At 39.0% G+C, this 25672-nt stretch overlaps 1 long non-coding RNA gene across 1 annotated transcript; it reads left to right on the forward strand.

Annotated features, from left to right (window-relative positions):
* The first annotated feature begins 301 nt into the window (after positions 1–301).
* Positions 302–14081, forward strand: LOC117937200. The gene is made up of 3 exons (XR_004655109.1): positions 302–385; positions 10612–10614; positions 14071–14081. It is a non-coding gene; the product is annotated as an uncharacterized LOC117937200 (long non-coding RNA).
* The last annotated feature ends 11591 nt before the right edge of the window (positions 14082–25672 follow it).

The following is a 25672-nucleotide window of genomic DNA, read 5'->3' on the forward strand; positions in this document are numbered from 1 at the left end:
TTGTGTTTATCTGTTTTTTGTTTAGTTTTTTACTGATTTTGTGTAAAAAAAACTTTGAATTGCCCTGTTGCTGAAATGTGCTATACAAATAAAGTTGCCTTGCCTAGCCTTGCCTAACATTCTAACGCATATCCGGCACTATCACCCAAATGTACTAATCACTGGAAAAAAGATTAAAGAAAGGCCAACTTCTTGCGTTTTTGCAGCTACCTCAAGGGGGTTATTTTATGACACTAGGTGGTACAGCCTGAGACATGAACAATAATAATAAATTGCAATTTTGCGTTTTTCAAAGTGCATTTTTGTTATGTTTTCCCTCCATTGTACCGAACCTAACCGTGATGTCTGAACCGAACCGTGACTTCTGTGTACCGTTCCACCCCTGGTGTGTAACTTGTCTTTTGCTGAAAAACTCAGTCTGTGAATTTACAGACACACACACACACACACGCGCGCACGCACACACACACACACACACACACACACACACACACACACACACACACACACACACACACACACACACACACACACACACACACACAGGGGAAATTGGTTTTTCTATTGAAGTATTATTTGTCTCGTCCACCTACACTTTCCTCGTATGTCAGTTCATGTAAGCTCATACTGTAGGCTGCCTTTTGAAAGGCCAGGCGCAAAATAGGGTCAAAGTTCAAATTGATTGAACCTTGTATGAAGTACCTCGACTGCACGCCTTGGTGGAGCATATCACTGAGCAGCACTCCAGCTCACGGTGCATTACTGCTCTCCTTACAACCGACTGAGGGATTTTATTGCTTGCCGTGTGTGTGTGGGTGGCCCTGGTTGGAAGTTACTCCTGCTAGGCCGATGTCAGGAAGTGACCAAAGGATTGGACATCTGCAACAAAAATCACTTACAATGTGTCCCGCTTAATGTTTGTGTAAATGAATATATGTGAGCTAACCTATAGAAATCTGAAATCACACATGGCTGCAAATGCACTGGCATGACTACTTTTGTCAAATAATGAACAACAAGGTCGGAAAAGTTTAATCTGCCATATTTATCCGGAAATTAGTTACAGTATAATGTATAATGACAAGTGAAGGATGTTAATTGAGGAAACATTGTTTCTGTGCAAATCCGCTTTGTTTTAGTAGTTTAAGGGATGGGATATAATTGTATTAATAAAAAGGGTAAAATGATATCATCGTCTATCCTGTACATCTTCCACTAGAAAATATCAATTACTAATTTATACAATAACTAACAATAGCTGTTTGCACCATGGACAAAAGCAGATATACTGAAACACAAAAAATATGCAAGGACATGCTCTCCCTCTCACATTCACGCGCACTGAGACCCAAGCCTGCAGACTCACCACGATTTGTTTCAGTGAGTTGTCACATTCTGGCTGAAAGTCAATTTTACACTTACTTAGCCCCATAATAAGAAGTCATGTTGACAACCCCACAATACATCGCTCTTTTTAGAGGGTGGTAGGGAAAGAAAATCAAGGAATAAAGAATAAGGCTGCTGGGGGGGTTACAATAAGCAGCATTTGGAAAATATGCTGAGAAAAAATGAGTGTTACAAAGAAAAAGAAATCACTATATATCTATACGTGTGCCTGCAGTGTGGTGTGGACATCGGGCAAGTACTTTTTATACTTAAAGAAAAAACTCAAACTCTTGAAAGGAATTAACATTTTAATGAGTAAAAATGTATGTATATAATACATACCAGTATTTTAATATATGGTATATTCTATATATTTATGAGGGATCCATAGTATTCTTATTGTATTCCCAGTGCCATTTTCCGCACTGAAATTCTATTTTAAAGTTGCAATTAATTTTCATTAAATCAAACCCTGTTTTTGATTCTTTATATGTTCTACATTTTTCTGCAATAGCCATTCAATGCATTTATATTCAGTAATTACCTTTTTACAAAGTAGTTAACTTAGTGGTAGTGGCGGGCTCTGCCATTCCTGAACTGAATTTAAATTCTCTTCATATGCACGGTGGAATCCCAGGAAACAAGGCATGCATGTAATCCAGTGGAATTTTATCACAGTGATAACAGCCTTACCTTCTCTTTACATCGTGTCAGAGCTCCATCGAGGTACAGTCTATATCCACGTTTCAATTTCCTGGATTGGTCCGTTGCCGCCGGACATTCCGCCGATGCACTCTTTTCGGCCGGGTCTTCGTTAGCTTCCACTTCCTTTGTGTGGGAATTTTAAACTCCAGTGGATTTATGAGGACTATGGTTAACTGCTCCTCAGATCTCTGCAGGGTAAATACAGACAGCTAGCTAGACAATCTGTCCAATCAGAGTTTTCTGTTGCACAACTAATATAACGTTTGGACGTACACATGTTCCACAAATACAAGTTCCTTCACGAGGCTATTTTGCAGCGGCACCGTGGCTCCGTCCAGCACTTAGCCTCGCCCAAGGCAATTCTGATTGGTTTACAGAAATGGCAATAAACTAGAGCACATGTTTCTCCTATCCCGGAATAATTTGTGTAGTAGCCATACCTTACTTCCTCTGCAGCGCTGTGGAAGCAGGTCTGGCAAAGTGAGACTAAGTTACTTCTAGCGCATATGAAACATGTCTTACTGCATCAATTTTACAGCATGGTAGGGTGGCTTTTATTGTGAAGCAGCCACAAAAACGCAGTGTATTTGTAGTCGCGGATAGCACTCATCAATCTTTTATTTATTTATTTATTTTTTATTTATTTTTTTTTAAATGGGGCCAAAAAAAGCATCTGAATTTTCATTTTGGTATTTTATGACTGCAGATCATTTTAATTTGTTCAAACCGAGTAATGGAACAAGTGGCTGGAGCCACAGTGAGCTGCAGTCCACACACTGCACAACTCCGTCCAGCGTAAGGCTCTGCATACAGTGGCTTTACTAATGTTCCAATGTTTCACCAATGTTCTAAAGAAAACTGCCGTTTGCAAAAAAAAAACGATGTGACATAAATAACCTGCTGCTATAAGAGCTTGTCTGCGATGAGGACGGATAAGGTTATGTAGGTTACATAACCGATAGACTGGGAAGAAAACGACACCGCTTCAAGAGGTAGTCATCTGAAAATCTAAATATATCTCTAGTCGGGGCCAGAAATATCATCTCCTGACGTATGTTTAACTCCCTGCAAAGTAACACAGCTTCCTCATCAACGGGATCGTCAACACAAGAAAATGCCGTATTCGGAACAAAAAATTTTTTTAGTCTGGCTTATACGGTTAGTAAACCAACACTGTTTTTTTCATTCAAACCTAGAGTTTCCCTCATCTCAGGGTTAACAAACTCTGAGTTTTCACTAAACCTGCTTTCTGGAACAGACCCAAGTTGTTGAGTGGAAAACAACTCAAACAGATACACCAGCTGCTCGTCTGCTATATTTCTGACAGTTTAACGTTTTTTTTGTATTATTAAACCACACTTGATGTTACCATGATAACTACAGGTGTCACAAACCCAACCAATAGCAAAATTTTAAGGATTGCAACTACTACTGAGTTAACTCCGCGACCTCTCCAATTCCTCATGTGCAAGATGAGAAATGATGAGTCATAATTCGGTTTTGTATTTCAAGCTTTTAGAGGTTACCTTAAATATTGTCCTCCCTATGCATACATTTAGTGCATTTCTACTAAATGTGTATCAGCATTTCTGTAACCGGATTTAAACTTATCAATTAACTCTCACCAACTACTGCCTAAACTGAAGTCGCTGTCATGTATAGTAGTGGTAAATTCAATATTGTGTGGGCACATAGCAAAAAAAAACACTGACAAGAAAGTTAGCGCTCATAGTTGATGTCTTCCTTTTTCTTGTAAACAAGGGAAACACATGTTTAGCTGACTTGGTTGGGAGAATTTAACCCATGGTGTCATGCTGTGGAACATTGTTAAAACAAGTTGCAACTTGCAGAAACGTTTATGTTCAGTTGCCTTGTTTGTTTCCAATGAATACAACTAAAATGCAGGTTTGACCTAACATCACATCCGTGGTGGCAAACTGTTCCTCTAAACAAACTTGAAAAAGTTAATTACCAAGTAAGAAATTCCTCTTTCCTGTTAGCGTTCTGTACATCCATGTTTGTTTCTGCTTGATCTCTCTCTTTCTAGCCAAACATCAAAGGAGTGCGTGACATCAAACAACCAATCTATGATACCACTTGTCATTATCATCTGTCAATCACCTCCTGAAAAAAATACTTGCACATTGGCTCCACATCAGACGTGAAAACTTTATCTCTGAATACATTATTCATGCATGTGTATTCCTTGGGTTATTTCAGAGAATACAATAGGAAATGCTAAAACAGTGACCTCCATTCCACAGCAGTGATTTCACAACAGGCATCACTTTCACAGGTCTTAGTCGGTCGGTCTCCCAGAGACACTAACCATAGAGCATGAATGTTGGTGTCTCTCCGTGTAAGCAGATAATGCCAACACACAGATATAATCTGTGTTTTACTCCACTGCTGCTCTTTGTGAACAACAGAAATGGGGAGAGATTCTAACAAAGTCCATTATTATTGCATGTTACATGATAATAAACCCTAATCAAAGATAGGCAGTTTAATAAAAGCAGCGGCTTGAGAGCACACGCTGGGATGGATACACACATACACACCCACAAACAAATCTCTGATATGGTAAAAGGTAGCCTAAAGGGAAGCTGTAGACCTCTCAAAAATGTCCATTTATAATTATCAAGCGAACAAATACTCTTCTTCAAAGCTGCTCCTTCATACCTTAAGTATTTGACAGATGCTTCCTAGAAGGCTTCATACAATCTTCATCTTTTTTTGTCAATGCTGCCTTTTATCCCCAACTTTCTCTCCAAACAATAAAGCTTTGGAAGCCAGATAAGGAGGATGTGACAAACGGCCTTCCAGGACACTTGGAAAAAAGAAAACAAAATCTCATTTTGTTCTGGGGTCACAAGATTATTTGTGCATTTGTTTGATATGATGAGATAAGAAGAGTATTTGTCCTCTTAATAAAGGTGTTCTCGCTTACGAGGGAGATCCCATCCGAGTGCCAACCACAGACGTATGCACTGCTGATCACAGAAAGGTTCTCCTTAGATCAGGATCAATACCCACACACCAAATAAAGCTTTGGTATCAGTCGTATTTGTTGTTTGTCGGTTAGCAGAATATCGTAAAAACAACCTGGCGGGTTTCAGTAAAGATTTGGAGCAAAACTGGGCCATAATTAGGTTTTGGTGCAGATAGCAACACCAGGTGCCAGATGAATAAAACAGAGTGTCTATAAATGGCTCATTTGATAAGTGAGCGGCTAAAATGATTAAAAGGTACAAGAGCTGTAACGATTAGCCAGAAAATAAATTGATAACTACTTTGAGAGTTGATTAACCATAAAGAAAAAACATCCAATATTCTGTGGCTTCTCCAATATTAAGACTTTCCTCCGTATTATATCAGTCCTGGATTGGACAGACATTATAGGACATCACCCTTGGACTCTGGGTAACTGGCATTAACATATATTGTTTTTATAATTCATGGCATTTTATAGACAAAAAAATGAATTACTTAATCTAGAAAATATATGGTAGATTATTTACTTATTAAAACAATAATTAGTAGTTAAATGTCTAAAAGGTAGTTTCTTCTCATGAAAGAATTTAAGTATGTTTTAGTGTGTTAGAGCCTTACCAGAAACAGACTGTGGACCAGCACCAACCCTTAATTTAGTAAATAGTGGTTTACTGTAATAACGGTTAGGTGACGGTCAAAGTCTTTGAGGATAACCTCAAGGGCAGTTATACTAGATTATATACCAAAAAAAGCTCAAATATACTTTCTTAGCAATGGTCTCTTTCCCAGAGAAACTTAAAATGGATGCATGGGTGTATATTCAGCATCCTGTGCAAGGACAGGTTGACAGGATTCACGGCTGCTGATGTGCACATAGTCTGCCTCGGAGATTGAATCTGTAACCTTACAGTAATGGGATGGTCTCACTAACCACTAATCTGCTCTGCCACCTGAGAAAAAGACAGAGAACGATGGATAGACAAAGAAAAGTGGGAGTGTGGATAGAAAGAAAGAAGGAGATGATTAGAAGGAATAGACAGACGGGGGACAAGATGATAATGAAGCAGGGGCAGAGACGTGGATGGTAAAGAGACAAAGTGTGAGTGATGTTGAAGATACATTAAATGAAAACCAAAGGGCGAGAGAAAGACAGGGAGTGATTGAGATGACACAGAGCGAGCTAAGAGAGGCAGACCCATATTAAGAAAAAGAGGAATGGGTAGGAAAGCAAGCTGGATAATGATCAATGGGTACACAAGGCAGCTCACATACACCACAGAGTCTCTGCAATCTGGTCCCCTCTGTTGCTAAATCTATTCTAAATACTCATCAGCCATTGGTCAGGCAGAAGGAAGTGGTAAGCGCTGAACCCTGTAACCCTTCATTTCCTCAATGACAAATTTGGGTGTCTTTCGATTCCACTTCTTCTCTGTCTCACTTACCGCCAGCCCAGTCACATATTCTCATTAGGTGCAATGGCAGATGAGATGTGTGGGTGTGGGTGTGTGTTTTGGGTCAAGTCAGAGAAATAGAAACAGAGGGAGGCACAGAAAGTGTGTGTGTGTGAGACGGAGAGAGGGATTATACACGAGTAAAATACTGCATGAGTTTATGAATGTGTGTGTGGAGGGCATAATGTGGAGTTTATATCATAGTGATGCGTGCACTGTATGTGTATATCTGAGGCAGTGTCTGTCACTTTATGTATGTCTACACAGTCATGTGTTTATGTTTGGGTGTTTATTATATACAACCCCTTATGCTTTATTATCAGGTAAAAACAAGTCTACAGCCATGCTAGCAGCCCTGTGAGGCTGTACTGAGCTAAATGCTAACATGCCCACAAGTGACAATGTTACTGGCTGATGTTATGTGTAACCACGTTTACATTCTCAGTTTAGTGTTAGGATTTTTTGTCAGTTCCTCCTTTTCTCTGTAAATTCTTGTGACAAGGAAATAATCCTCCAATTTTTCAATTGAGGTAATGGTACCATTTTTTACTTTTGCATATTTTTGTTGAAAACCAAACAGCTAGGAGAGCTACACATTTAAATTCTTAATACCGTAAAGGATTTGTTTCATGACTTACTTTAAAGTATATAAGTGTCACCAAATAAACATACAGCTGCAACACATGTAAATGAAAATTAGCTATCTGAAATAAATAGCATAGGATATTTTTGTATGTATTTCTGAGAAAGCTCCTTCACTTGTTTTCAATAATAACTGATTAAAAGACGTAGGGAGAAAGAGGGAGTGCGATGGACTGTCTCAAAGAGAGACGGCTGACTCATTATGACTGGGTCCAGCAAGGGTCGAATGGCGGGTCAGCTGAGTTACACGCGTCGTGTGGATGACATGTCTGTATTGTCACTGAGCTACAATTTACGCATTTAAAAAAATTGATCAATCACGCAAATTTGATCGTGGGACATCAAAATCCTGTGTTGGAAATTTGATTATTTGTGCAGACCTGGTAGCTGTGGTTGCCTTTTAAATGACCCTGCCGACATAATGCACCCCTGTTGGCTGCCGCTCACATAGCAATTTAACAAGTCGAACTATTCAGAGGTCACTGGGCCTGGCCAGTTCAACGCTACATACTGTCGAGTTGTTGTATTTTATTGTCAAAACGTTCGCTTTCTTCTAATTGGACGTTCAACTCGTCAGTTCTGTCAGCTCATTGCCCTGAGATCAAACATCTGGATAGATATCATACATGTGGAACAATTTCAACTGTAAGTGACTCAGAGTAATATAATATAAATTGGAAATAATCTATAGATGTACTCATTTGGGTTTTGGTTTCCCTATGAAGAATTTCTTGTAGAAATTAATTTGGGAGACCTGTTGTAGATGTTAAGTGCCCTACAGTTCTTCAAAAAATACAGTTCATTTATTTTTGTTTTGTGTGCAAAGTGTCAGCTCCGTTTGGGGGAGGAGGGGGGGGGGGGTTGTTGTTGTTGCTATTCCGACAGACGGACCTGCTCCCGCTGCTAAAGAAAATCCTAAAGGAAACACTGAGGTTCATGCAGACTTGCACTCTGATTAAAACAATTCTCAGAAGAATTGCAGCATTGACAGCCCACACAGTGATGATACTGACTGCAAACATTATGGACTGTACATCTGTGCAGATTACACTACAGTACTCCACATTGGAATTCCTGACTGTAATCAGCTGCCAATCCATTTTGAAAAGAGACTTATCTACCTCCACAAAGCCACAATACTGTCCATCAGTAGGAGGGAATTCAGGAGCCAGGCGAGATCCTTTTCCTAGTGTTTCACCGTGCAACCAACAATCAGTGTGCACAGTGAGCAGACAATCACAGCAACACAATATTTACATTGAAGGCAATCCATCCAATAGTTGTGAAGACACATATGCTACAGGGAAAATCAGAGGATCACTAGGATGCGTCCTCTGGTCACCATAACTGTATGTAGCAAATTTCATGAAAAAAAAGATATTTCAGTTTGGAGCACAGGGTTGAACAGTAACTGCCTAACGTTATACCGTACTATGAGAACATCACACTATTTCCACTCCATACATCATTTTAACATGCTTGTAAAAAGGAGGAGAGTCTCCGTAAAATGGGTTTGGGGATAAAAAACTCAATCTCTGAGGTGGATCCCAATCTAAAATGGTTTGAAAAGTTAAAGAGCCCCTTTGGACATATAATGACAAAGAACCATTTCTACTCTCTGACACACTCATGCAATTCCTCCTCCATTTCTTTGATAATGTGACAGCTGAGGTGGGCAATAAAGGGAAAAGCAGAGGGGGGATAACTTTGAGAGGACTGCAGAGAGACTGTACAGTACATGATTACGTGTGTGGGATAAAGTGAATGAGTAGCTACTGTATGTGTGCTGTAATTTTGTGTGTGATCATGAGATCAATGTTCTACTGTACGAAAACCTCTAAACCTAATTGTTGTAGTTCACTGCAGTGGCAAGGTCAGTCAACTAACTGGCTAACCAGGACGGATCCCATAGGTTAGGTTAGGATCCCAGATGTGCATTTTAGGTGGAAACTAAATACTAGAATAACGTAATTTTCTAATATAAAATACATTTTGTGGCAGTTTGTCTTATAAGTAATAGTGACAGGAAACATGACCTGTTTTTAACATTCTTAGTTCTAAAACCTTTACTCTATCTTGCACCTTGCGCAGCACAAAGCCCGACGCAAGTGTCTTTGCTAGTTTAAGACCGACGCGGTTGTCAATTTCCCGTTGCGTGCCCAGGCAGTTTAAATAGCAAATGCATCTGCGTCCATCTTAGCGCCCATGGGCGTGCTGGTCTCACAAGGAGGTGTGTTTAGGTGAATTTGTGGTGTATTGAGGTAACAGGAAGTGATTGTGCCATTGACCAACAAAAAACCTGGTCTAAAGTCAATAGCGCAGCATTTCATTGAATTTTAACAGTGCATTTGTAAAATGCGCCAAGGCTCGTGCACAGCGTGCACACAATATGCTTGTCGCACACAGGGAAGCGCAGGAGCACACAAACATGCAAAAGATTGAAAATAAAAATATCATGGTGCAAATCCGCCATCATAATAGCAATGTGCCAAGGTAGAAACACGCCTGGCTTTTAAAGGGAATGGGATATGACATTGACTGGTTCATTGCATGTTACGCCAATAACACACTTATGATTAACAAAGACAGTACAACCCTTTTGAACAAGGCGTTTGGCGCATGGACCCTTTTTGTTGGTGTCAAACTAGCCAAAGTAAATTTGGACACAACCTAAATGCAACTGCGCCATGCGCTTACATGGTTAAAATAGGTCCCTTAAAGTATGTGTTGTAAAAAACAATGACAAAAAAAACAAGTGCAGTGCTACATTTACATTTCAAGGTTTTCATTATTGTAAAGGCAGGAAATGAATAGACCTTTAAGAAAGACTTTCAGGTAAAAAGGGCAGAGGTGGGAACTATTTCACACAAATATGGTAATGTGTTAATTATGCGAGCGGAAAGTAAAGTAATGTACAGCGTTTTATTTCCTGTTTTCCAATGAGTCAGGAGAGGTGTTAAACATTTACCACCTCCACTTAACAATGTTGGAATGGAAACTGTGCATTAAATCCAGACTGGTAAAAGTATTCAGGAAAGTAACATTTTTACGTTTCACCCATTTAACTTTAGAGGCCTGAAAAAAGGATTTTTACTGACTTGTATGATTTCTAAGAACCTAAATTCCCTCTTCTGTCTTCCTCCAAAAGCTTCCCCTTCTCATCTTTCCTCCCTCGACCTGTCTCTTCACTTGTCAATCACCTTTTATCTCACTGACCCTCACTGAATCTCTGTTCTCACATCCTGGTCATCGTCCTCTTCTTCTTTCTCACTGTCAGACATCATGCACTTTTATCTCGGGTCCTGCACCCCTCTCTACCTTTTTATATGTATTCCATCCTCTTTGTTTCTTAGTTTGGGTGATGAGCTCAATAAATGCAAAGACATGGGGGAGGGGGGCTTTCCAGTTAAAAAACACTGATGCGGCATTTTAGCAAGTTGCATGGTAGGGTGTCAGCCCAACTACTGCCAAGTCCCGATATATTTGCACAAGTGTGTGTGCACAGTTTGCACAGTTCTCTCTCTCTCTCTCTCTCTCTCACACACACACACACACACACACACACACCTAATTCAGGACAAGCTCAATCATCAGACATGGAGAGGCTACACCCACAATTTCACTAACACCCATCTTTTACTGTTCAAGTTTATGTGTCTAAGTGTGTGCATGTAAGTGTGTCCTCTACTGAGGACCTCTTTGTATGGGCATGCACATCCATACCTTGTGTATCTTGGTGTGTGTGTGTGTGTGTGTTTGTGTGTGTGTGTCAAGAACAGTAGCGGTAAAATGCATCAGAGAATAGAAAGTGTTAGAAAAGAAAATAACAAGAAAGGGGGAAGAGGGGGGTAGAGATTACACGACAGAGTCAGAGAGAGAAGGACAATGGGACGAGAGACGGCTAGCTGAAGGAAGGATAGAACGAGATTAGGCAACTACGACAAATCATTAAATTCATACCCCGGCCCTAAGGTAGATGGTAAATGGAGGTAGTGAAGGTGAACTTGTAACTGAGCGTGATACAAAATTCAATTATCTATATACGTTCAGTTCATTATCTTGGCTCACGTGATCCAACATTCACATTATGTTATCGGTGGAAAACAGTGCCATTCCGTTGGCTTATCAGGTCTCAGGTATCAGGTATCTTTTGTGTTTTTTTCTGTCTGTGTGAGGTGTTTTCCCCTGACAGATTAATGGGCATTAGAAATCAGGCCAGTCAGTCATTAGCCAGGAGATGTGAGTTGGTCAATGTGCCAGCCATAATATCAACAAAGCTGAGGTTCAAAATTAATTCATGACACTCTGCTGATAAGGAGCGTGTGATGATTAGTAGGAGTGTGTTTTTAATTGGTTTATTAGATAGGGACCATGTAAATATGGCAGAAGTTCTTTTCATCCCCAGTCCCTAGGTAGGTGACATCATCATCAACAGAGACAGCCTGCAGTCAGACAGCACTCATTCACTATAAATTAAAACGTACACATTATGGTGACATATACACTACCGGTCAAAAGTTTGGGGTCACTTACAAATTTCCACTACACTCCATTATAGACAGGATACCAGCTGATCTGGGTGGGTGGCTGATCTTTAATGCAATATCTACATTTCCCATTATCAGCAACCATTCATCCAATGGTCCAAAGGCACATTTTGTTTACTAATCTGATATTATTTTAAAAAACTAACTAAGAAAACATTAAACAACCCTTTTGCAATTATGTAAGCACATAATGTAATCTGGAAACTGCTGCCCTGGTTAAAAAAAACAAGGCAACTGATCTCAGCTGCGATTCTGTCTATAATGGAGTCCAATGGAAATTTGTGAGTGACCCCAAACGTTTGACCGGTAGTGTACACTGAAAAACAAAACTAGATGATGACAAAGACATTATTCATCCATATTTAAACAGCATTCAATTTAACAATGAAAGTGTATGGATGATGAAATGTGTGACAGTTACAAGTGAGGGCATCTCTGGTTTATAAAAAGACACTGTTTTAAAAGAGTTTTAAAGGTGTTGAATGTAGGACACTGTAGGTCGGGGGGGGGGGGCATGAAATTTTAGCAAAAAAGCTAAAAATGTATGCCTGTCTAAGATATTGCAATGGTGATAGAACAATTACTTTTTATCTAAAGTTTTTATGGCTTTCTTAAATTTAATTTAATTTAATTTTTCATTTAATCTGTTTATTGATCCCCAATGGGGAAATTACAATTTACACTCTGTGTCCACATTTTTGTTAGTATCACACACAGTGAACTACACACACACACACATGCTCAGGATCTGTACATGCACTAATGGAGAGATGTCAGAGTGAATGGGCTGCCAACCGAACCAGCGCCCTGAGTGGTTGGGGGGGTACGGTGCCATGCTCAACAGCACCTGCCATCAATCCACACTCCCTACTTTTTGGTCCACACGGGGACTTGAACCAGTGAACCTCCCGTTCCTAACCCAGCTCCCTATGGACTGAGCTACTGCCACCCCCAAATAGGGATTCAATGATTTTAAGAGTAGTTATGCTAATGAAATGAGCAGTTTATAAAACAATTCTGAATATTTGAAAAGATCATAGTATATAAGAACAAACTGGCAGCTTTGGTTTCAAGAAATGGCCTAACTTGTTTAAAATTAGCTATCATCTTAAAGCATCACTGTACCTGAGTACAGCTAGGGCTGAGTTTACCCAACTGCATACTTTTTAGGCACCAACCGAATAGCCTCGAAAGTATCGAGCATCAAAACATGCCTCGTCATTCAATACACAATTGCTATACCTAAGGAGTAAATCTCATCAGCAAGCCAATAAGCATGCAGCATGCTTCTACCAAGATCTAATACTGTCTGTGATTGGCTGTCTAAAGCTAAACGTTGTTGAGGCGTTCAGAAAAAAACAAATGTTATGCACAGAGACTGGGCTCACGTTGTAGGAACTGAAAAATAAAAACAAATGATTAGTGTTATGTTGTCCTCCCATTTTGTATAATAAAATTGGTATTGAAAAAACAATAGTTTAGGAACCTGTATCAATGTCACGAATGATATCGGTATAGAAACGTTTTAAGTGATAGCCAGCCCTAAGAACAGCCTTACAGAAGTGTGGCTGTAGACTCCAAAACCCCAAATGAGCACACAGGTTTCTGTCTCAGCTCTCTGCTTCTCATTCAATCTGGAGGCTGCCCAGTCTCCAGTCCTAACTGCTGGTCACTAAGCAGATCCACTTGGGCGGCTGGAGTCCATGACCCCTCCCCCAGTTCAGAGATTTTAAACGGTGACTTTATGATGACCAAGACCCAAAAGGGAGCCACTATCTGAAAAAAAACAGGGAGATAATTAATTGAATTCAGTGCAGGCTGAAAGATTAGAAAAACACCAGAGCCCAGGATTGCTCTGGGACACTTCAGCATGGCAAAGAACTTCTATTAACTGAGCTTGAACTCTACCATCCAGTTAAAGATCAATCTCTTTCCCTTACTAGGCGACGGCACTGCCACAACAAGGAAATCCACCCTGTTTTTATGAGTATAATTTCGTAAAATAACACCTCCATTACTTTGGTTGTCTCCCTCTATAATTAAGTTATTGTTCTATGAGTGAGAGAGGCCCTATGCTGCAAGGTCAGTGCCTATTGATTTACCATTCATCTGTTGTTGAGGTCATTACCGGCATGGTAGCTGCGATGATAATCTTGATTATGGATGGATAGTTCGAGTAGTGTTATGAGGGAAGGAAGGATTGGGGGATGGATGAAAGGAAAGTGTGAATGTGAGGAGCAGAACAACAAAGAGAGGAGGCAGATAAGGAGTAAAGAAAAACAAACTGAATGAATGAATGAGTTCATTTAAGAAATTCTAAAGCTATATTTTCCTTTTACATTCAGCAAAGCCATGGTAGAAATGAAAGAAGCCAAAGTACTGACAAATCAGATACAAAGACCGTAAAAAGGAAAGGCAGAATATGAGTTGGGATTTTATACGTTTTGAATTTTGGTAAAAGTAACACTTTTTTTATGTATATACTACACACATGATAATTAGGCAAGATCTGGGGTTGTGTAAGACACAGAACAGCAGCAGGAGAAACATTTGCCTCAAATTCTCCCTGATGAAAAAATATGTGGTGATTTCTATTTCGGACCAAGTTTGTTCACCAACCACCATAATTGAAAACTAATTAACTCATATGAAAAAATGAATTGAAATGAAATATTTTAGCTGTCTGAATTGTCTCTATCCAACGCTAACTTTCTCCAGGGTCTCCTCTCTCTATCAGCGCTGGATGCTTTTCAATTAGAAACTTCATTAAAATGTCTCAGAGCAATTAATGAGCTCGTAAGATTCAGCAATCATAATCAGTGCATGGTTAAGTCAAATCTCAGATATCAGAATTTAGACTTTGAATTTCAACTAGAATACAGACAAACAAATCAACAGCTGAGGTCATTAGGAGAGGTGTCGAAGTGGAAGACTGAACGTCTTGGGCAGCTTATGCAAGCACAATTACAATGAGTTGAAAACGTTATTTCATTCTAACATAAACCTGTTATGGCTGCTTAAGATAGAGTACATACTTGGACTAGCAGGACGGAGGTCAGATTTATGCTTTAATAATTGTATCTTACAGAAATGGCTTTTGTTGTGTTTTGCAAATGCAGTGCTATTTCGGATATCATTTGGTGTTGCTGGAGTGTAAATTGGGGATGATAAATAAGACTACACAGTGGATGTGTTGTTGTGAACAGGGCTTTTTTAACGTAATCTCTGACCCACAAAACAATTTTTAGGTAATGAAATGCTCCTCTGTGTTAGATGTAACAATGACTATGTTTACATGCATGTAATGTGTTTTTTCCCCTTATTTCGAAAAAGACAATTTTCGGACTATGCTCTTTACAAGGTTAATGGAAGTAAATATTCCACTTATATTCCCGTTTACGTGCAGCTGTATAAAATGGGATTTTTTAACAACGTTTGCCACCGGTGAACATGCGAATGTGGCATTAATACAGCCCAACACACACCGCTTCAGCATGTTGAGAGAACCAAAAGGCTTCCCATGCCTCTTTAGTAAGCTATGACTGGACAGCTGCTGTTTGCGGGGCGGTCAAACAGTCAATTAGGTTTGTGAACCATTTTAGCGGAACTATAATACATCTTCACTGCATTCCTTGCTGATGTTTGAGGGACAAAAACAAATGGTTTTGAATGGGGTCAGACAGATTTGGGTGGGCTAACTATATAAATTCTATCTATGTAATTACATAAATAGAGCTGGATCCATATGTTTCACATTGTTTCTTAAAAAAGTGATGACTGAGAACATAATGGGCTCTACCGAGTGTATAATAAAAAGGACAAAAAGCGAGACAGTTTTTGAAGAATGCAAAAAGTCAGACAGCGAGAAAGGAAACCAGAGATGTGTCCTTGCTAGAAATTTTTTTTTCTAAATTCTTTGAAGCCATCTCTGCCCTGCTATGAAGACGCATCAACAACAACAAAATCAATGATAGAATTATGAAATATTTACATATTGAATGTCTAACTTTTATCCATTACTAATTACTACCCCAGTGAGACGGCTGATACATATATACGCTCAAACGGAATGCATGCTGTGTTGTCTACAAGACATTTATCTAGCATCAATGTGGAGCAGGAGGCAAAAACAGCTCTCCCCAAGGCAAGATGGACGTGAAGGATGTTTAACAAATCAGAAATGATGCTATTCCTGTTGGTTTAAATTGGAAAAGTTGGTGTGAGTGTGTTTGTGTGCACAAGTAAGTGTGTTTGTGAGAGGGAGGAAGACGGCCACTGTGAAAATGTGTATGTGACACATTTTTCACACATTACTAAGTAATAAGAAATCCTTGATACTGTACTTCAAAAACTTGAATTTTACCAATAGAAGATAAAAAGAAACGGTAGGAGGCAAGTAATAAAAATATCTACATGTCCAGGCAGCACATTATCGCTTGATCAGAGCCTGCAGAGAAGAGAGAGTACACAAACAAACACACACACACTTAAATCATAGGCTTAAATTCCTTAGCAGGGTATTTCCTACAATTTTCTTGTCTACTGTATATAAACCCAGATAGTCAAAGGACCATATCGCAGGTGAAAAAAGTAGCTAATTCTGAATTTTTTTTCTGTATTAAAAAAAACACCAGACATGTTGTGAGCTTTTTCACAGTTGCATAAAAGAAGAAGTAATGTCTGTCAGAGCTACACAGATCATGATGAGTAAGTGTTCCACTCTTAGATGAGAGCAGATTATGAGTGAAAATCAGCCTCAATTCAATCTGGTGTAAAAAATTGTATTACGCTATCTTGGTATTTACTGCACAAACATCAGAGAAGGTCCACATCCTGTTTTAAAGTCTTAATCGCAAGACGTTTGTTGATGTGAGATTTATGATAAAATTCAGTGCTGTTAACCGCTGAAAATCTTGAGACGTAAAGAATTGTTCAGCATTACGTCACATTGTATTTTTAAATGATACAATTTTAATAGTTTTTCTAAAATGACAAAACAATAATACACAATGTTGTTTCTGTACACTGCAAATCATACAGTTTAATAACACAGTTAAAGTGGCTGTTGGCCAACATAAACTGCACATTGTACTATACAGTGGTAAAAAGAAGTATTTCAAAATTTATGCTTAAATTGTTTTCATTGCACTTCCAATGGAAACGTAACACTAATCTACAGCAGTTTGTCTCTAATATAACGTAAATTGCACTGATTTTTTTCTTCTTCTTTCTTGTTCTTGGATACACAGTTTGTTGCTTGTTCTCTGGTGGCGGTGTGAGAAACACGTTAGCATGTTCCATGCTAGTAGGAAGTGCTTTGCTTCAGGGTTTTAGGATTTATTTGAATTTAAACAGGGACAATGCAACAACAAGGAGAGATGCATTGTACAGGGTTTTAACACAAGTGCTATTTTCAGCCCGTAGTCCCTTACAGCGGGGCTACAAATTAGTGGTCCCTAAAGTGTAACAGTAGTTCTGCATTACATCAGTTCCACATTGCATTAATTTAATTAATTTGAATGCAAGTGTTAGTTATTTTTAGTGTGTATTTTCCATGTAAATTCATGCTCCGAACAGTGACGCCTGTACCGTTCCACCCCTAACCACTACACAATCCAACTTTTTGAAGCGTGCCGTTGCAAGGCTGTACTGAGACATTGAAGTGGTTTCCGCTAAATGCTAAGGTCAGCATGCTAATGTGCTTGCAAGGACAGTTCCTTTGTCATCCTGTGAGCCATGCTGCTAGTATGGCTAAAAATAACGTTGAATGAGATTACTTATCATAAGTTTTGGCCCTCTTACTAAGCCATACTGTAGTTTGTTCATAGGCCATATTTTGTACATCATTATGCTGGCAATGGTTGTTGAACAGTATCCACAGAAATTACACTAGTGGCTCTGACCTTCTTTAAAGAACAATGCAGTTCCCTCTCTTTAGTGACAATACATCAAAACATACACATTAACCTTAAAAATGTTTTAGCTTTAGTCATTTGTAGTGATTCCAGCTGAACTCAAGACTCTGTAGATCCATCTACCCAGAACCTTTGCATTTCCTTGATTTCTCAGTACAACGTCACTCTCACTGATCCTGAACTAACACTTGCACATTAGAGAGCCACATATGGAAAATGTTTGAATGTACAAGTGTCATGCAGAGTTTGTTGTGGTTGTCATTGACAAACGTCTGCTTGCATGACTTGAGCCGTCAGTCGGGGGCGCCCAAGGTAAGCCTTTCCCATCTGTTGCCAGACTAGCAGGTGGCCTGGATAATGATGTGCTGTAGCAAGGCTCAGACAGGTCAGCAGTCAACAGAGACAGGCTGTGGGATTTTTGTATGTCAGTTAATCCTTTACAGACTATGGAAATGAAAGTGAGAGGAGAGTATAAGCTTCTCAATGAATGGTTTTACTTTAGTCAATGCACCCAGATTGTGTTGAACCACAGCAAATCCCTCATATGCAGGAATCCTAGCTTGCATCGGTCTCTTTTCCTGCTTGAGGTGACAAGATAGAATTTCTTTTAACACATCGGTCCTATGTTCAAGCTATATGACCTCAAGCAAGAAACTCATCCTACCAGGTCCAGTGGTGCTGCTTTGTAATTGACCATGAGCTCTCAAGTCACTGTGTAGGTGGATGAGAACACTTGATTCATTCTGCCTTGTGCTGTATAAACCAGCTCACTGTGCATTATTACAATTAGACTGCAAGACTGCATCTAACACTAAATATATTCCATAAGCAAAAGCAATTAGCATTTAAGCCGAACAATCACCATCTAAACACCAATGTCCAGGAGTAATGGACTGTAGCACAACTCTAATTTGTGTGTAAACGGGCATGGCCGTACAATCTTTCTTAACCCTTATGTTGTCTTCTCGTCAAAATTAAAAATCAACACTTTTGGTTGAGGCTTTTTAACAATGTTTTTAACTTTTTCTCACGTTTTTCTCCCTTTTTTTCAGTGTTTGTCACTTTTTTTGAGAATTTTCTGAGGTGATTGCTACATTATTAATGTAAAGAAAAGAAAAAAGTAGCAACACCCAAAACAAGCTCTATTAGTAATTTTTAAAAGCCGTTTGTTTAGTGTCTGCTGCTAACCTTCCTTCACACCCTGGTATAAAGCCCCCACCATGCATGCTCTTAATGAGTCTTGTTAATGCATAATGTGAACATAAATGTCTCGTCAAAAGCAAGCAGATCAGTGCTTTAAGACTTTAAGTTTGGTAACTGCCAGCAATCAAAGGTTGCACTTTAATCTGCACTGCTAATCAAAGCGTGTCCGTTAAAAGTTGACTATTAGAGATTTTTATTAAGCATAAAAGATTTATATTTTGAATAACTACAATCACCACAATGATGATGATTACAGCAGAAAAAAAGCAATCAGAACCACTATTTCCTCAAATATCCCCAGGCAGATAGATTCATCACCTTGGACAGCGACATAGAGTGTTAAACACAGACATTCAGCACAGACAAACTCTAATCATAGTTAAAGGAAATGAAAGTAACTCAAACATGAAAAAACAAAACAAGACACACTACATTTGTATGCCAGCTTAAAGGTGACATGTTGTGCTTTTCTGTATTTTCTGTCATATCTACGATATTATAATGTGGAAATTTTCCTGTTCAAATAAGGAGGTAACTGTATTTCTAAGCTACTGCGTTGTTAACATTGGGTCATGTAGCTGCATGCTAACTGGAGTTGGGTACAGAAAACCTGTCCCTAATATGAAAGCGGTGCCCAAACGGCCGGTATCAACAGGACTGAATAACAACGCGGATCGCTGTGCCTCATTTCCTCATTTCAAATAAAAAAAATTAACTCAAGCAAAAAAAGTGTCACCTCAAGAGGTAAAGCTTAAAACTTGCAAACAAAACATTTGTGTAGTCTTAATCTATTTGTCTTTTATTTGTTTGAAATTATGTCCTTTTGTTTACAGTTCCCAATGCTTTTTTCTCAATGATCAGTGTCTGATCAGCAATCAGTGTCTGGTCATTGAGATGATCAGACATAGTGGCACATTTATGTTACTACACAACACACTTGGCTGAGTAACACATACAGAAGTACTGACTAAAATACCGCTAGGAAAATAATACTTTAAATGAGTACCATAACCCAGAAAAAAACGTGAATATATTGTTGAATCTGTTCAATGAAATTGCTAGAAATCTACATTACGGTAAACTTGAATGCATATTATATGAAAGGCATTTATAAGATTATTATTTTTTTCACCGGCCGTAATTCGAGGCCGACCTTTATTTGTCCGTGTTGACCACGACCCTCGGCCACTATCAGAGGCCCAGCTTTTCAATGATTACCGGTCTTATTTGCGGATTTACGGTATGTAAAGGATATGTAAATCTCCACCGAGGGACACACACAAGCACCACGTCTGGTCTTTGCTACTTGATGCTCTTATAGGATAAGGTTTGAGGATTGCTTTTGAGATGTCTCAGACCCTCTGTTCTCCTCTCACACACACACACACACACACACAGTACAGGGATTAGGATATTGATGACCTTAGAGTTGACATCGTATGTGACTGTTACTGGGGAGTTACCACGGCACCGCTAACTCTATGATCAGCATAACACACACATGCACACACACACAAAGTGAAACTGGCCCCTCTCTGTCAAATCCTATTAAAGAAGAAGAAATGGTTGAAGGTCCTAATCCCCTGCTCAAACCTGAGCTCAACTGTATGACAGACACAGGAAAGACTGACAGGCAGAGAGAGACAGGCAGATACAGATAGATTAAATGTGGAGTGCACACTCTGTGGTATTGCTTTTGAACAAAATATTAAGTAAAAACTTAAACCAAAAGGAAACCATATGGTTCCTGCTGACAGCATCAATTTGAACACTACTTACTCTGGAAACGTGCTCATAGTTTTTAAAACTTTTTCTTTAACAAGGAAAAAGGAAGCAACTTCTAGTAACTAAAGCAATGCTGCCTTGTTGCCAGTGATGGATGATTGTTACATATTGACAAAGAGTGTCTGTTACTGGAGAAGAACAGGTTGTATGTTCACAGAGTAACTGTGTTTGGTTGATAGTTATCTGGTAGTTACTTCTAAGGTACAAAATGACACAGACTATGCCTTTACAATTTATAAAACAATGATTTACTTTATAAACCCAATTCTGTGCTTTCTGTCTGTGCTTTTGTTTTGCCCATTTGTTAGGAGTTTTCTCTAGTATTGTTCTGAAGTAGATGACAAAAGGACACATTTTGCCTAAGTGTATACTCATTTTGTGTACAATTGACTTAAAAAGCAGATCATGCCACATCAGCTTTCAAAAATAATACAAGATTTCCTTTCTTCTAAAATTGAGTTGAACGGTTTAATTGAGGATAATTCTTTTTTTGAACAAATTAAAACCCAATTAGCAGACTTAAACAGATTGGGAAGATAAGGAAGATAAGATAATCTTACATCAGCTCTCTTCCCTGAATTTTGCAATGAAGCAAAAGCCTGCTCACTGATAAATGTGCTGTGTGCTTTTCCCCCATAGCTGTTGTACAAGTGATTAAGGTAGTTTGGTGTAATGATGAAAGTACTCCTGGTTATTTTTTAATATGCAGATTGTTAAGTAACAGAGATTCTGAAATGTACTCAAGGGAAAGTTATATGTACATTTCGCAACATTGCAGCTTATGTTACACTTTACACTACAGGTTATACATATCCAATAATGAGAACATTATTACTATTATTGTGGGGGACGGTCATGGATGATATTATTTACCTGTAAAAGAGAACCTTTTATGCTTTGCTATGTTTTTCTATTAGAAACATCCAAACATGGTTCTGCCTAAGGGAATGTAATCGTTGTTTTAATTTATGACAAAGATGAAGTACCTCTACCCGGCAATTCAAGGGGAAAATGCTGCACCTTTATTTCCATTTCTTCTAAATGGATCAACAGGTGACTTTTTATCAAGGATATGTAGCTTTAGTGTCAGTCTTTTAGCATTTAAGAATGTATGTATTCTTCAAGGACTTATTTGCATCATTTGCAAGTGTGTAACTTTAAAAAAGTAGCAAACTTAAAACGTTAAAAAGTCAGCAGGAGTTTGAGTTTCTAGCCAACTCATGAAGTTCCCTTGATTAGCTCAATAGCTGCAGTTGAGCAACAGTCATCATTTCAGAAAACAAAATGATATTTACTAATACCAATTGTATTGGTGGTAAATCTGCCGCCATTATCCTTGTACACTTAACTGCATACCTAATGTCCTGTTCTAGGCATACAGTTGAAATAAACCACTTAAATTCCATCACTTCTGCTTGCCTCCATCCTAAAGCAGTGGATCACTTTTTATCTGAATGATGGAAACAGACATGATGCTTGATTGATGGCTGGAGTGAAGGAGTGGCCATATACAAAATATCAATCATGGGTGTGGGGCTGGTTTGTTTCACGAAGGGACAGTGAGTGATGATTCAACCCCTGAACCTCTTGAAATCATCCATCTGTAAGATGGGAGAAAGGAGAGATGGGGGGGAAAAAGAGGAGGATATAGAAACAAGGAGAACGACAGAAGGTGAAGAAGAACAAGACCGGAAAAGTGGTTCTGTCCGAGCCGAAGCAATCAGCTTATTACACAGATTTCAAAAGAACAAACAGTCATCTTTATTTCTGCATAAAAACTTCTCCTATGATGGAAAAGAGTAGCAGTTCAAACTCAGCCTTGTGTCATTTTCAGACCGTTTGTGGACCGTTACACGAGACTGATCAATTAAAACTACCCTAATTGATTGATTGCTGGAGTGAGAGGGGTCGGGCAGATCAGTTCTCAGTGTGAGGCCAGTCAGACACATTGTCAGATGTCAGGTATAGACAGACAGTAGGGAGGGTTTCTGCAGGTTTTCCATTTAAAATTTCAGACTTTTTAAGATTTTTTTAAAGAACAATCTGAATGAAATTTAAGACCTATATCACAACATTAAAAACAAAAAAAAACAGATTTCAGAGTTGGGAAACATCTGAAACAATTCACTGATTTCCTCATTGGCATTACAGGACTAGTGTCTAGTCACCCTGTGGAGGAAACAGAGTAGGCTTGGTATCCTTTGGGTTTTTTCTAATACCGGTTCTAAAACAATTAAACTTGTTAAAGAGCACTGCTTGACTATTGCTAAGGCCATAAGGTCAAATCTATTTGTTATTAAGACTGTATTAACAATTACTTCTAACAAAACTTAGTTTACTAGTCAATTGCAGTTTCAGGACAAACAGAAGAACCACTAGATGACAAAAGGGAACACTGAATGCACCACACTAACTTACCAACTGTAACTGAACACACCATTAGGTGTGACATGTGTCTTTAACTGCGGGCTGTTGGATGTTCCAGTGATGGAATCATTTCCTGTGATAAACTTCCACACTGTCACGTTCAGTATTTAACTGTATTCAAGCAGCTACTGGCTAACATTCAGCTAACGTTAACTGCTGATTTACAATTTAGAAAATGTAAGACTTTTTAAGACCCCGCATAGGATAGACATATTAGAAAGCATATTTCCAATGTGGTTTCCCAAATTGGCAACCATCCACTTTGGTTCTAATAGATAGAAAGTTTGAATCAATTATTCAACTCAAAGAATCACATAAATATTGCTAGTGATGCTAGAGGGAGTTGAAGATATGGGAAAGCAGACAGGCAAATAAAGAGACAGGCAAGTGGGTAAACAGACGAGACAGACAAAGTGAGGGGAAGTTATTTCTTTCCACCTTTTTTTCTCTCTTTTGACACTTTTATTTTGTCTTCTCCGGCTTTCTCTCTCTCCCTCTTTGTGGCTGAGGGCAATGATTACAGTCAGTGATGGAGTTCAGGAGGGCTTTGTCTTGTGCAGTCTGTATAATATGATTCTTATGAGATATTACTAGTAAATAATTCATAAACTCAAGTCACACGAGCACATTTATGCATTAGCATGCGCATACTGTACTGTTGTTACATGCACACACTCGCGCACATGCCTAAATCCACACACTGAACCAACGCAGGGCACAACCTAATTTTCCAGTTAAAGACATAGTTCAGCTATTTTCAAAGCAATTATGCAAAGTACAGCCTACTACAGGCAAAAGGCAAAACTGCAATCTAAGCTTTATATTTTGTGGCTGCAGCCATTTCACTAGTTTAAGATATTTAGCATTTTAGTGCATCATGCCTCAATGTGGGGAAATGTGTGATAACCTGTACAACCATAGAAGAAAGTGATGTTTTTCTATGAGCCTTCCACATGTGCATTTGGGAAGGAGAATACCTCCCACCAAATCAGCTAACTTTCTGTTGCAGTCTTTACACAGGTCAAACCAAGCGCTGCAGCTGGCCCGCAGCCCACTGTGACCACCAGCACTTGGGATATGCACTGCCTGAATTTGTGTTGCTACAGCAGCTAACTGCACATCTGTCTCCGGAGCTGCTGCCGGCTCTCCACCTGGCGAAGTAGTCTACCAGAGGCGGGGCGTTAGGCCCAGGGGCCCCGGGGTGGACTCGCTAGGTAATTCTTGTCTCATTTGTCATCTGATAACAGTAAATTCATCATATTAAGTGGCTCACTTCACTATTTTCCAAGCTACTGTAAGAACTGAGTTGATTTAAAGCAACACTAGAGAACATTTCGCGCTTTGGTCCCCCTACAGGTCGGAGGCGGAATTGTCCATTTCATTAAATTATATAAATTTGCTAGATTGGGTAGCAGATTTGTAGTTCAAATGAACTGGACAATGTAATGTAATGGACAATTCCACTTCCAACGTGTAGGAGGCCCAAAGAGGGAAAAGTTCTCTAGTGTTGCTTTATGTCTCACTGGCTTCAGTTTGTGATACGGGTTACAATTAGAAGGTGCTTATTTGATTTCATTGCTCCTTAATTCTAATAAGGGGAGATTTGATGACACATTGCAGGGAAGCAAATCCTTAACACTACCCAGACTGGATGGCAGGGAATTTTCACAGGTTCTTACAGTAAGTGATTAATCTATATCCGAGGAGGAAATCTTTCCCTTCTAGGCCAGATGCCGTCATCGGTGACTTCAAATCTGCACAAAAATGCAATTTATCCGTTAGACTCGGCAAAAGATGCTGGGGGTGTTTAGGTGTCAACATTAAAATTAAATAATATAAAACAAAGACAGCTTAAAATATCAAACAATGTAGAGGCTTCCTCTCATGCAAATGTCTGAAAAAAGAAGAGCACCTGTAAATTCTCTATTGGATTATGGCAGAAATCGGAGTTGCCCCATAATACATGTACAGTGAGGGAAAAAAGTATTTGATTCCCCGCTGATTTCTGTACAAAATAAACAAAAATAACAAAAAGAAAAATAACAAAAAAAATAACAACAACAAAAATTGGGCTTCCAGTTCCGCCACCACCAAGAAAAATGTAGGAACCAGTGTGAAAAACAGTCTCCTCCCACAGAGAACAAACCAAGAGAAATGGATACGTCATAAGTCATAAGGCTTAACCCAGGTAGTGATTTTTATTTCTTATTTCTCCTCCCAAATCTCCTTGAAATAAGAGGTATTAAAATAAGTCGGAGGTTGAAAACACTGAACACTTAATGGGATGGACATTTAATAGACTAAGCTGCTATGGAGGGCCCTTCACCCACAGGTGTCTAAGGAGGCTTTCCCTCCAAAGCCTGAGATTCTCTGGCTGTTTAATGGTTCATTTCACAGAAACCTTACACTTGGAAGCTACCGTTTGGTTTTTGTTTAGTTTGTTCAATGTTACTTGTATTCTTACCAGAGGGAGGGTCTGTAGCACGCACTGATGGCAATTTAGATTGACTTCAAAATGGCTAATCAAAAACTCAGGATTGTCTCTTTCAATGTCAATGGAGCATTGAACCCAGTAAAACGTAGTAAGATACTCTCAAAAATGAAAAAAAAGAATAGG

This window comes from Etheostoma cragini, chromosome 21, assembly GCF_013103735.1.
Source record: "Etheostoma cragini isolate CJK2018 chromosome 21, CSU_Ecrag_1.0, whole genome shotgun sequence".
NCBI lineage: Eukaryota > Metazoa > Chordata > Actinopteri > Perciformes > Percidae > Etheostoma > Etheostoma cragini.